Here is a 12,236-nt window from a genome sequence, read left to right on the forward strand (position 1 = left end):
CCCCGGTGGCCGGGGAGCAGCTGGGGATCGAACCGGCCCCGCAGAGGCCGCGGGCAGCTTCGCAACCCAGCGCTCAACCGCTGCGCCACCGGGGAGGCCCTGGTTTTATTATTTTTAAAAAAAGATTTATTTATTTATGCATACAAGAGCTGGGGTACAGGCCAGAGATGCGGGGAGGCGGGGTGAGAGGATTCACCAGAGACAGTGGAGAACAGAACAGGCAGATTGACCGAAGTACACTGCTGAGGGGAGCAGCGGGCTATCAGGAGAGGTCTGCTGTGCCATGTGGCTTGTTGCCTGGCTGGCCGGGGATCAAACTCATGCTGCAGAGGCTGTGGATTGCTTCATAGTGCGGTGCTTAACCCCTTGTGCCACCAGGGAGGCCCCTTATTTTTGTTTTAACATTGCTTTCTCTCAGACACATCCATAATGTCCCAAACAGAATATATTTGTATGTACTACTATTTAAAAACTAAAGGACTGAATCACATGACTTAGCACCATAGCAGTGTGAGATGCTCCCTTTGCATTTCCCCTTCAATTTACAACTAGTAAGACATCCACAACCCATCAAAGTTTCTCCCACAACACAACAGGACACTGGTGGGATCCACACCTCTCCACATCTGAAGGTTGTGGATAGGACTTCTATAGGCCATGAGGTCCTGCAACCTCAGAAACACCGTTGGAAGCACCTGGAACTCCAGAGGCATGAATGCTGATGACAAGGATGCTGAGGATAACTCCAACACGATCATAGGGAAATGGAAAGTGCACTGCTCCCAAACACAACTATGAATCAACTTGGGTAAGAAAAAACAAAACGTTTTCCTATAGCGCCACCTGCTGGAAAAAAAGGCCTCCAATTTCCAACCAGTGGAACTGTTAGATTCAAAGTAAACAGTTTCACCTAAATAAGAAAGGTGGTTGCTACTTCAAATGCTTTAGCAGCAACACATCTCACAAAAACACTATGGAAAAAAAAAAACAATTAATGCTGTATCCAAAAAATATGATAATTCTCCAGTGACCAAACTCACTCATGAGAGAGTGTGATCAACTGAGAAAGAATTCAAACTGTTACGAAGAAATTCAGTGAGTTACAAGAAAATTCAGAAAGGCAGTCCAGCTAACTCAGGAATAAAATTAATGAACAGCAGGAGAACTTTACCAGAGACATTGAAAGTCTAAGAAAGAAACAAACAGAACTGCTAGAGCTTAAAAACTCAAGAAATGAGATGAATAATGCATTAGAAAGCACTGGAAATATAACACATCAGAGGGTCAAAGATCCAGAAGCTAGGAATCTAGAAATGAGTCAGGTTTTATTTTTGAGTCAGTTTTTGTCTTTTAAAGATTTATTTATTTATGCATACAAGAACAGTCCAGAGGTGCGGGGATGAAAGGATTCACCAGAGACAGACTGGGGAATAGAACAGGCAGACTGACTGAAATACACTGCTGAGGGGAGCAGCGGGAGAGACAGGAGAGGTCTGCTGCGCCATGTGGGCAGCTCCCTGGCCGGCCTGGGGCTCAAACTCATGCAGCAGAGGTAGTGGATAGCTTCACAGTGCTGTGTTTAACCCCTTGCATCACCAGGGAGGCCCAAGAAAGAAGATTTTCAAAAAGTGTAGAAATCATGAAAGAACTTTCAGAGTCCATTAGAAAAGCCAACATAAGAATACTGAGTATTTTAGAAGGATAAGGGGGCAGATTATTTAGAGGCTTATTTAGAAGGTTATTTAAAGAAATACCTGAGAACTTTCCAAATCTGGGAATAAAAGAGGATCCACAAGTCCACAAAATTAACAGACCACTTCACTGTCTCAATATAAACAGACCCTCTCCAGGGAACATTATATTGAAGTTTTCACGGGTCAATAAGAAAGAATCTTAAAGTTAGAGGGAAAAAGTAAGTAACTAGCAAAGGAATCACCATGAGACTCAGCAGATTTTTTAGGAGGAACTCTACAGGCCAAAGAGTGAACTGACATTCAAAGTATGGAGAGAGAGAAGTTGTCAACCAAGAATACGCTATCCAGCAGTTAGTTTTCAGACAAGGAGGAGAAATAAAGGCTTTCCCAGACAAATAAAGGCTGAGAGAGTTCACCAACAGTAGATCTGTCTAACAAGAAAAGTTGAAAGGAGTACTTCCATCTGAAACAAAAAGGAAAAAAAGTGTACAAAACTTTGAGTAAGGTGATACTTAGACAGGATCAGAAAATTGCAACTCTAATTTAGAATAGGATATTAAACATTTAATAATAATATAAAGTTAAAGGGGGAAAAGCATTAAAAACAACTATAGCTACTACAATTTGGTACCAAACTCAAAACATAAAAAGGGATAATTTGTGACTACAATAATATAAGGGAGTGTATAGGCAAATAAAGATAAGTTGCTATCTTTTTTGATTGCTGAGTAATATTCCATTGTGCATATGTACCATATCTTCTTGATCTAGTCATCTATTTTTGGGCATTTGGGTTGTTTCCAAAGCTTAGCTATTGTAAATAGTGCTACTGTAAACATAGGGGTGCAAGTGCCCTTTGGAATTACTGTTTCTGTGTCATTTGGGTAAATACCTACGAGTGGAATTGCAGGATCATATGGAAGCTCTATGTTTAGTAGGTCAAGAAATCTCCACACAGCTCTCCACAGTGGTTGGACCAGTTTGCACTCCCACCAGCAGTGCAGGAGAGTTCCTTTTCCTCCACACCCTCGCCAACATTTGTTGTTGCTAGTTTTTTTAATATGTGCCATTCTCACTAGTGTGAGGTGGTATCTCATTGTAGTTTTGATTTGCATTTCTCTGATTACAAGTGATGAACATTTTTTCAGATAAACACATGCAGTTTGCAGCAACATGGATGAAGCTAGAAGGGATCATGCTCAGCGAAATAAGTCAGAAAGAAAAAGAAAAATACCAGATGGTCTCACTCATAGCAGGAATTTAGAAAACCTAAATAAGAGACCAGGAAAAAGACTAATCAATACGAAGTAAAAATCAAAATCAACAAACAACTATAAACCAGAGGCATACGGAAGCGGGGGCGGGTGAGGGAGAGGTGGGGAAAGGAAGGACTAGAGTCAAAATAAGGGGTGGGGGGTGCAATTGTATGGGGAATATAACCAAAATGAAAATGCATACATTGTGCAAAGATGAAAAAAGATGTAAGAATTATATAAAATATTTAAATTAAAAAAAGATGAAAAAAAGATAAGTTGCTATCAACAGGAAAGAAGGTTACTTTGAGGCATTTAATATAAGCCTCATGATGAGACAAAACAAAAAATCTAGAGCGCAGACATGAAACATTAAAAAAGAGGAAACTGGGTAAAGTTTTATAAAAAACACTAACTAGAAATGAAAACAACCAATGGATCAAAGATGCAATCAAAGGGAAAAAAATCTCAAGACAAATGAAAATACAACATAACAAAGACAGTACATTACAACTGATACTACAAAAATGCAGAGGATAAGAGACTACTATAAACAATTATATGCCAACAAATTACATAACCTGGAAGAAATGTATGCATTCTAGAAACATAGTATCAGGACTGAATCAAGAAAAAGTAGAAAATCTGGATAAACCACTAACAAGAGATTTGAGTCAGTAATCAAAAGACCTCCAACACAGAAAACTAAATGCCAGAGAGCTTTATTGGTTAATACTACCAAATAATTAAAGAAGAATTAACACCAATTCTGCTCAAACACTTCCAAAATATAGAAGAACAATTCCAAACTCATTCTAGAGAGTAAGCATTTTCTTGACACCAAAACAGGTAAGAATACCACAGAAAACTACATAGATTAGCAAACCAAATTCAAGGACACATAATAAAAAGGATATTGTTATTGATATTGTTAAACATCATGAACAAGTGTGATTTATCCCTGGGATGCAAGCATGGTCAACATATGCAAATCAATTAAAATGATTTTTAATTAAACAATTTTTAATTGTTAAGAGACTATCCTTTCCCTATTGGGTCTCCCTGGTTCCTTAGTCTAATATTAGTTGACTGTACATGAAAGAAAAATCACAAGATCATCTTAATAAATGCAGAAAAGGCATTTGACAAAATACAACATTTTATGATAAAAAAAACCCTTAAACATATTGTGTATAGAAAAAATACTTCAATATAATGCAAATGCAGAGCTAACATTATGTGCAATGGGAAAAAAATGAAAGAATTTCCTCTAAGGTCTGGAAAAAGACAAGGTTCCCCACTCTCACCACACCTTTTCAATATAGTACTGGAAGTCCTAGCTAGAGCAATCAGACGAGACAAAGATATAAGGGATCCATATCAGGAAAGTAAAATTGCTGCTATTTGTTGACTATATCAACTTATATTGCAAAAACTCCAGGGTTAATCAAAAAAACTTGAAATTCATCAAAGATTTCAGTAAAGTAGCAGGTTACAAAGGAAACTTATAGAAATCAAGGGCATTCCTGTAAAATAATGATAAAATATTGGGAAAATAAAGTTAGCAGAGAAGTTAAATCTGTACAATGAAAACTACAAGACTTTGCTGAAAGAAACTGGAGAAAATACAAATGGATCTGATGATCATGGATCAGAAGAATTGATATTGTTAAAATGACCATATAACACAAAGCCATCAATAGAATCTCGAAATACCAAAGTTGTTCTTCACAGAAGTAGAAAAAGCAACTCTAAAATTTGTGGAATCACAAAAGACCCTTAATAGCCAAAGCAATCTTGAGAAAAAAGAAAGCCAGGGGTATCACACTTCCTATTTCAAACTTGACTGAAAATCCATAGTGATAAAAATAGTGTAGTATTGTCACAAAATGGACACATACATGACTGAACAGAACAAAGCACCCAGAACTAAATCCCAGCATGTACAGTCAACTAATATTAGACTAAGGAACCAGGGAGACCCAATAGGGAAAGGATAGTCTCTTAACAAATGGTGCTGGGAAGCTAGAAAAAACAAATGCAATACAGCTGGTTCACATCACTCACAAAAATTTACTCAACATGGATCAAAGGAGACTACTGAACAATAGTTGGGATGGCTAAAGATGATCCCAAGAAACCAAAGGGTAAGATGCCTGCTTATATCGTCTTTGTGCAAATATTCAGAGAACACAGGAAAAACCTAAGTTCCCTGTAGATTTTGCAGAATTTTCCAAGAAGTATCTAAGAGGTGGAAGGCAATTATCCGGGAATGAGACGTCTAAATGTGATGGAATGGGAAGGCAGATAAAGGACTCTATGATCAGGAAACGGAGGATTATGTCCCAACTAACTGAGGCCGTAATGCCCCCAGACGCCACCATCTGGATTTTTCCTGTTCTGTTCAGAATTCTGTTCCAGGATCAAATCCATGAAACTTGGCATCTCTGTGGGAGCCATGGCAAATAAACTGGGTGAAATGTGGAATAACTTAAGTGACAGTGAAAAGCAGCCTTACAAGAGTAAGGAAGTAAACCTGAAGAGAAGGATGTACAAGAAAGGAAAGTCTGAAGCAAACGGACCCACTGAAGTTGCCAGGAAAAAGGTAAAGGGGAAGAAGACCATGAGGAGGAAGCTGAGGAAGGTTGTGAACAGAGAAAAAAACAAAAAAACCCTGATTCATTTTTTTCCCCCAGATAAGCAAAGACTTAAACATAAGACTTGATATCATAGAACACCTGGAATAAAACAGAGGGGGAAATCTCATTATATTGGTCTTGACAAATATTTTTTTAACAATGCCAAAAGCAAAAATAAAAGCAAAAAATCAACAAAAATCAACATCAAACTCAAAAGCTTGCCCACAGCAAAAGAAACAGCCCACAGGCGAAGCAGCAGTCCCCGCCCTTTCACAGACAGGGCCACCAGAGGCTGTGGGTCTCCTAAAGAGGGTGACTGGGTTGAAGTAAAGGGAGTGAGGCCTGCGGCATCTGATCAGGCAGGCTGTAGGGTGAGGACCTGGGGTAGAGGTGAGGAGGTGGAAGTCGTTGCTCCTGGCAGGAAGGCCTTGGTTTCATGCCTTAGCCATGCATCCTGTGACCAAGAGGAGCAGTTTCTCAGGTCAGAACCACAGGTGGCCTTAGGCTGACTTGTGGCCCAAGAGTTGCAGCTCTAAAGCATTGGATGAAGCAAACTGACTGGGGTGACTGCTCTGTATCCATCCACCAGTCCCCACAAAAAGAGAGAAGACCTTCCTCTCATTTTTTCCTAGGACTTCAGTATGCTCTAACAGGAGATAACATGAAGATCTGCATGCAGAGGCTCATTAAGGTCTGCTCTGATCCAACCTACACAACTGGTTTATGGATGGAAACAGCATTGACGAGATGAGATCATTCCCATCTGATCAATGATAGCAAGGTCACTTTACTGTTCATCTCATTACACCTGAGGAGGCCAAACAAAAGTTGTGCAAAGTCAGAAAGATCATTAGGGGCACCAAAAGAATCCCTCATCTGGTGACCCAGGATGTTGGCATCATCTGCTATCCTGACCCCCTCATTAAGGTGAATGATACCGTTAAGACTGACTGGGAAACTGGAAACTGGCAAGATTACAGATTTCAACAGATTTGACACTGGTAACTGTGTGCATAACACCCTGAGATGCTTATAACTTGGGAAGAATTGGTGTGATCACCAACAGAGAGATACACCCTGGTTCTTTTCATGTAATCCATGTGAAAAATGCCAATGGTGACGGCTTTGCCACCTGACTCTGAAACATTTTTGCTATTGGCAAAGGCAACACATCATGGATTTCTCTTTCCCATGGAAAGAGAAGAGAGACAAGAAACTCTTCATGCAGAAGAGAGACAAGATACTGGCAGTCAAACAAAGCAATGGGTGAAATGCTTTCTAGGTGACATAGTTGGATGGAAGGATCTTCATATATAATAAAGATATTAGGTTGTCAGAAATGTCATTTTTTCCTGTAAGACATACATCATGACTTTTTCTGACATCCCAATAATATAGCATGATTAAGAAAAAAAAGAATCCAAAAAATGAGATGACAGTCTATAGAATGGGAGAAAATTTTTGCACACCATATACTGGATAAAGGATTAATATACAAAATATAAAGAACACAATAACAAAAAAAATCCAATTGAGAAATAGGTAGAACTAAATAGGATATTAAAAGGATCAACAGGCCCACCACTAATCATGTGGGAAGTAAAAATCAAAATCATAACGAGACATCACTTCACACCTGTTAGTATGGTTTTTATCAAGAGGACACAATAGATGCCAGTGAGGATGTGGTGAGAAGGGAAGCTACATATGCTGTTTATGAGAAAGTATATTGATCCAACCCTATGGAAAACAATATGGAGTTTCCTCAAAAAATTAAAAGATTTACCTTATGACTCAGCAATCTCATTTCTGGATATATGCCCAAAGGATATGAAGACGGGAACTCAAAAAATTATATGCACATCCATGTTTATCACAGCATGATTCACCCATAGCCAAGATACAGAAACAACACAAATGCCCATCAACAGATAAATGTATAAAAAACATGTTGTATGTATACACGATGAAATATTATTCTGTTGTGAAAAAGGATAACTACCATTTGTGTCAACATGGATGGTCCTTGAGTACTAGGTGAGACGCCATTATCAAGTTCCCCCTGACCACAGAAAACAGAAAGAAGAAGAAGACAGAAAACAACACCAGTTTCTGTTCATTGTGGATGAACACAAGTGAACAACAGGCTGTAAAGGAGCTCTATGACACTGACATGGCGGAGGTCAACCCCCTGATCAGACCTGATGGAGCGAAGGTGGCATGTGTTCCACTGGCTCCTGAATAGGATGCTTTGGGTGTTGCCAACAAAATAGGGTTATCTAAACTGAGTTCAACTGGCTAACTCTAAATATAAATTCTTTCACCATAGAAATAAACAAATACATGTATGCTACTTGGTGTTGTGGAGGGGATCCCTGGGAAAGACAACAGGGGGAAATTGAGGAAATCGGAATAAATTATGGGCTTTGTAATACTGAATCAGCATTGGTTCGTGAATTGTAACAAGTGTAGCACTCTGATGTAAGAATGGGGGAAACTGGGTACAGGGGAGTTCTCCATACTATGGTTTCAATTTTTCTGTAAAGTTAAAACTGTTCTTAAAGCAGTTATACAAACAGCTGTATAAACTGCTCTAAAAACAGTTTGTGGGGGCAAAAAAACTAAAGTGATTACTTTCATTGTTTTAACTTTTCACTCCTCTGTTTATTTAGCTGGTTACTTAGCTCCCTAATGACCTTTTTGTTTTTTTATAACCATAGGGGAGTTTGCCTGCTGGAGATGCCATGTAGGAGAGACCACTTAGGAAAGGGGTTCTGATTAAGTTGTGGTTGTGCAAGTGTTGGTTCTTTTTATTCTTGTTCTAAAAAAGAACAGTCTATCTGGCATCTTTCAGTTGTGCCCTGTTGTCTGCCTCTCTAGGAAACATTTTCTCACACACACAATTCAAGTGTGCTTTCTGGGTTCCGACCTAGTTTGCCACAATACGTGCCAAGGCTCCAAAAAGGTCACAATCGTCAGAAAATACGGTACCAGTTATGGTGCCTTCCTCGGGAAAATGGTGAAGAAAACGGACACCAGCCAGCGTTCCAAGCATCTTCTGTGGCAAAGCCAAGATGGAGAGACCCGCCAGGGGACCGGGCCCCGTGGTTCCTGCGTGAAAACCTCCGTGGTGGTGCCTGGACCGACATCACACGTCTGCCCCGCGGCCAAGTCCGCCCTCGGGGACGCCCCATTCGAAACACTGCGGCCCGTAACACGTGGGCTAGTTGGGGTAACATTACCCCTCCGCTCTGTGGTAAGGAGATGCTCTGACATGTGCTGCATTATCTTGCTTCTCAAAAGACGACTCGGACATTTAAAACCTTCTCATTTTCACTGGGAAAAATGAAACCGCTTAAACGTTCTTTCCAATTCACACGAAAACCACGGCAGAGCTCCCCAGCTCTGTCCTCCAGCGCGAAACCAGCCCCCCCGTACCCCCCAACTCCGTCGCTGCCGTCTGCTGGAGGGGCCCGAGGCTGCAGGGCGCGGGAACAGGGCCGAGAAGGGGACCGCGGCGGCTCCCCGAGTTCCAGGACAGACACCCCACCCGGTGCCAGGCCTGTGCCATCCGGGCGGCTCCCCAGGCCGCATGGGCAGGAGCGGGCGAGGCGGCCCGGGCACCTGGGCAAATGACCGCGGGGGGCACCTCGGCGCCAAGCACAGTGCGCGGTCTACCGCCACGGCGCGGCGGACCAAGTGAGGGCACAGCCGGGCACCTCAAGCCTTTTGCGTCCCTGCTCTCCCGAAACCAGAGGGGGCCACGGGGTCTCCTTTGCCACCGCAGCCTGCCGGGCTCAGGCTGGTCCACAGGCCCTGGCGCCGCGGCCTGGCCTCTCCCCGGGCCGTCACCCACGCGGCGCACCCCCAGGCTGGCCCAAGCCCCAGGTCTCCCGCCCACCCACCGCCCCCGAAGCAGTGAGGCTGCGGCCGCGCAGCAGGAGACCCGGGGCCAGGGAAGTTCCCAGACCGGGAACAGGACAGTCACGCTCACCGGGCCGCTGCCGGGGTCGCCGCTCTGCTCGCGTAGCCGTCCCGTCGGGCCGCTGCTCCTGGGGGCCCTTGGGCGTCAGGTCGGCCCGCACCTGTTCAGGGGGCGCTGGCGCTCGCCCCCTTTACTCGGTGGAGTGGGGTGCCGGGGCAGGTCAGGAGCCGGGCGCCGGCAAAGCAGCGCCGGCGGCGGGGCGACAGCGTCCCCCCCAGTCCACTGGTCACTGGGCTTCCCCGGCCCCTGCGCGCTGCTCCCGCGCCCCACGGGCGCCTCTTATACCCGGGAGGGCCCAGGTGTGCGCGTCTGTAAACAGCACAGGTGGGTCTAACAGAGCGAGACTGCAGGTCACGCTCCACATTTCAGCGCGTGGCTTCTCTTCCCTGAGAGCTGAGAGCGGCCAGGGCCCCTCATGACACCTCCCAGGCCACTTTTTTCCACTTGGGTCGCTTACCAGATGGATTCTCTCCTTATTTCCCCATTCGAAGACAGAGATTTGTTTGCCCTGAGCGTTCCACCAGCCTTATAGTGTCCTCGGGTCCTTTATTCCTGCTTTCTCCTGGGATTCCTAAGAAAAGGAATGGATCCTTTGCCTCCTACCGTGCCCTGTCAGGGGAGGCCTTCTGGCCCTACGTCCCCTCCCAGGCTGCAGGCCAGCCTTCCCACCAATGCCAGTGGGTGGTCTAGTCAGGCTGGAGGGGGCACTCCAGGAACCCATGAACAAATATCTGACCTGGCCTGGGGGAGGGCTGTGGAAGTAGAAGTATAGAAAATGCATCCTTAATTCAAAACCTTAATTCAAAACCTTAATTCAAAAAGTGGGGCCTCCCTGGTGGTGCAAGGGGTTAAGCACAGCAAGATGAAGCTATCAGCAGCTTCTGCAGCAAGAGTTCAATCCCCAGCATGGTGCAGCCTACCTCTCCTGTCTCACCCTCTGCTCCTCTCAGCAGTGTACTTCAGTAGATCTGCCTGTTCTGCTCCCCCACTCTGTCTCTGGTGAATCCTCTCACCCCCCACACCTCTGGCTTGTACCCCAGTTCTTGTATGCATAAAAAAATCTTTTTTTAAAAAAAGCTAGGCGTTGACTGTATCAGATGCAGTGTTACACCCTAGTCACTGAAATTACACAATTGTCTCCTTTTTTAATCAACTAAAAGGAAAACCCTGTGGTTTCTCTCCCAACTTGCCTTTAATTTATGGGGAAGAACAAGTATGGGATGGGGCTACTTTTAAAAGTTCTGGTTGCCAGATTAAGGCACAGACCAGAGCAGTGGTAGGGCTGACACAATTTCACAGGGCCTGCAGAGCCCCTGGCGCAGGGTGGGGTGAAGCAGGAGGAAGGAAAGGGGTTTCTCTGCTATCCCCAGACTCCTAGGTCAGCTGGGCCATATCACCCTTTTCTTGCTTTAAGAACACCTGTTATTTTGTCCCAGTCTTTTCCTTGGAAAACAGAACCCACTCCCTCCTTTTAGCAACTGCTCCTCCTTCCCCTCCAAAGCAGAAAGCAGGGCAAGGCTGCAGTATGACTGTCCAAATGCCCCTGACTCAGGATAGTAAATGTTTGTTGTCTGAAGTCACTAAGTAAGTCCTGGGGTAAATTTTAGCTGTGCATAGTCACTTTCACTTTATTCTGTTCTTTAGAAGCCGATCATTATGTCCAGCCCACCCTCAAGAGGACACTTAGGCTCCACACAGCTAACATGTACCTGCTTGTAGGGTAAGGAAAAATGTCAGGCTTTTCTGCCCTCCCGCCATCAGGATAATGATGGATCCTTGTGGTCCTGAATGCATGCCTGATGGCGGGCACCTGGAGTAGGGTGTGGGCATAGGTAGATGGGATTCACCTGGGCTGAGACTGGGCTTTTAAAGGGCGGCGTCACGGAGACGCCAGCAGAAGCCGAGAAGCAGAGAACGAGCAGAAGCCGAGAATGCTGGAGAGCCCAGATAGGGTGAAGACTTGCTGGGGGCTGGGAGACCTGCCAGCCGCCCGGCCCTCCTGCACTCCTGCCTGCCGTGTACCTGGTAATCCCAATAAAAGACCTGCAAAAAACCACTGAGGACTCTGACTCCTCCTTTACCTGGCCTGCTGGATCAGAAAACCTGCACTGTGTCATTCCTGACCCCTACACTGCTCTACGACTTCTCCGTTCTCTCCAACCTTCTGGGACTTGTCTTAGGTGATTCTTCACTACGCCACCTAAATGCTGTCCTTTGGGGTGTCTGGATCTTTTAGAGATGACTTAGACTCTCAAGAGTTCTGTTTTATACCATCTCCTCAGTTATAGTCCATGTAAAGAGCAGTTCTGCCCTGGCAGGACACCAATTCCTTCCCCAGACTGGAGAGTATTTTTAAACCAAAAAATGGGGGCAGAGTATATGAATAATTAAAACTACTGCTCCAAAATCCTGAGGCCCAAGGTTGTTGTACCCACACATGCTTATATATCAGGGAAGCAGGAGGGCCCTTGGAACCGATAGTGACCTTTGATTTCCTAGAGGCAACTCCAGGAAAGACAAAGGAAGAGTTAGGGAAGGAGTGAATGGTCAACCTTCATAGTCATGGTGACTGGAGTGTCGAGAACTGAGAGCAGCAATGGACATGAACTCTCAGAAAGCTGTGCATCGAGACAGTGGGGGTGCAAAGGCAGGAGCCACGCTGCAA

General features: G+C 44.4%; 1 pseudogene; it reads left to right on the plus strand.

The window, feature by feature from the left end:
• Window positions 1–5,063: 5,063 nt before the first annotated feature.
• LOC119258580 (40S ribosomal protein S4, X isoform-like) lies at window positions 5,064–6,856 on the plus strand (annotated as a pseudogene).
• The last annotated feature ends 5,380 nt before the right edge of the window (window positions 6,857–12,236 follow it).

Source organism: Talpa occidentalis, unplaced genomic scaffold (assembly GCF_014898055.3).
Source record: "Talpa occidentalis isolate TD23 unplaced genomic scaffold, MPIMG_talOcc4v2.1 talOcc4.5, whole genome shotgun sequence".
In the NCBI taxonomy this organism is placed as follows: Eukaryota; Metazoa; Chordata; class Mammalia; order Eulipotyphla; family Talpidae; genus Talpa; species Talpa occidentalis.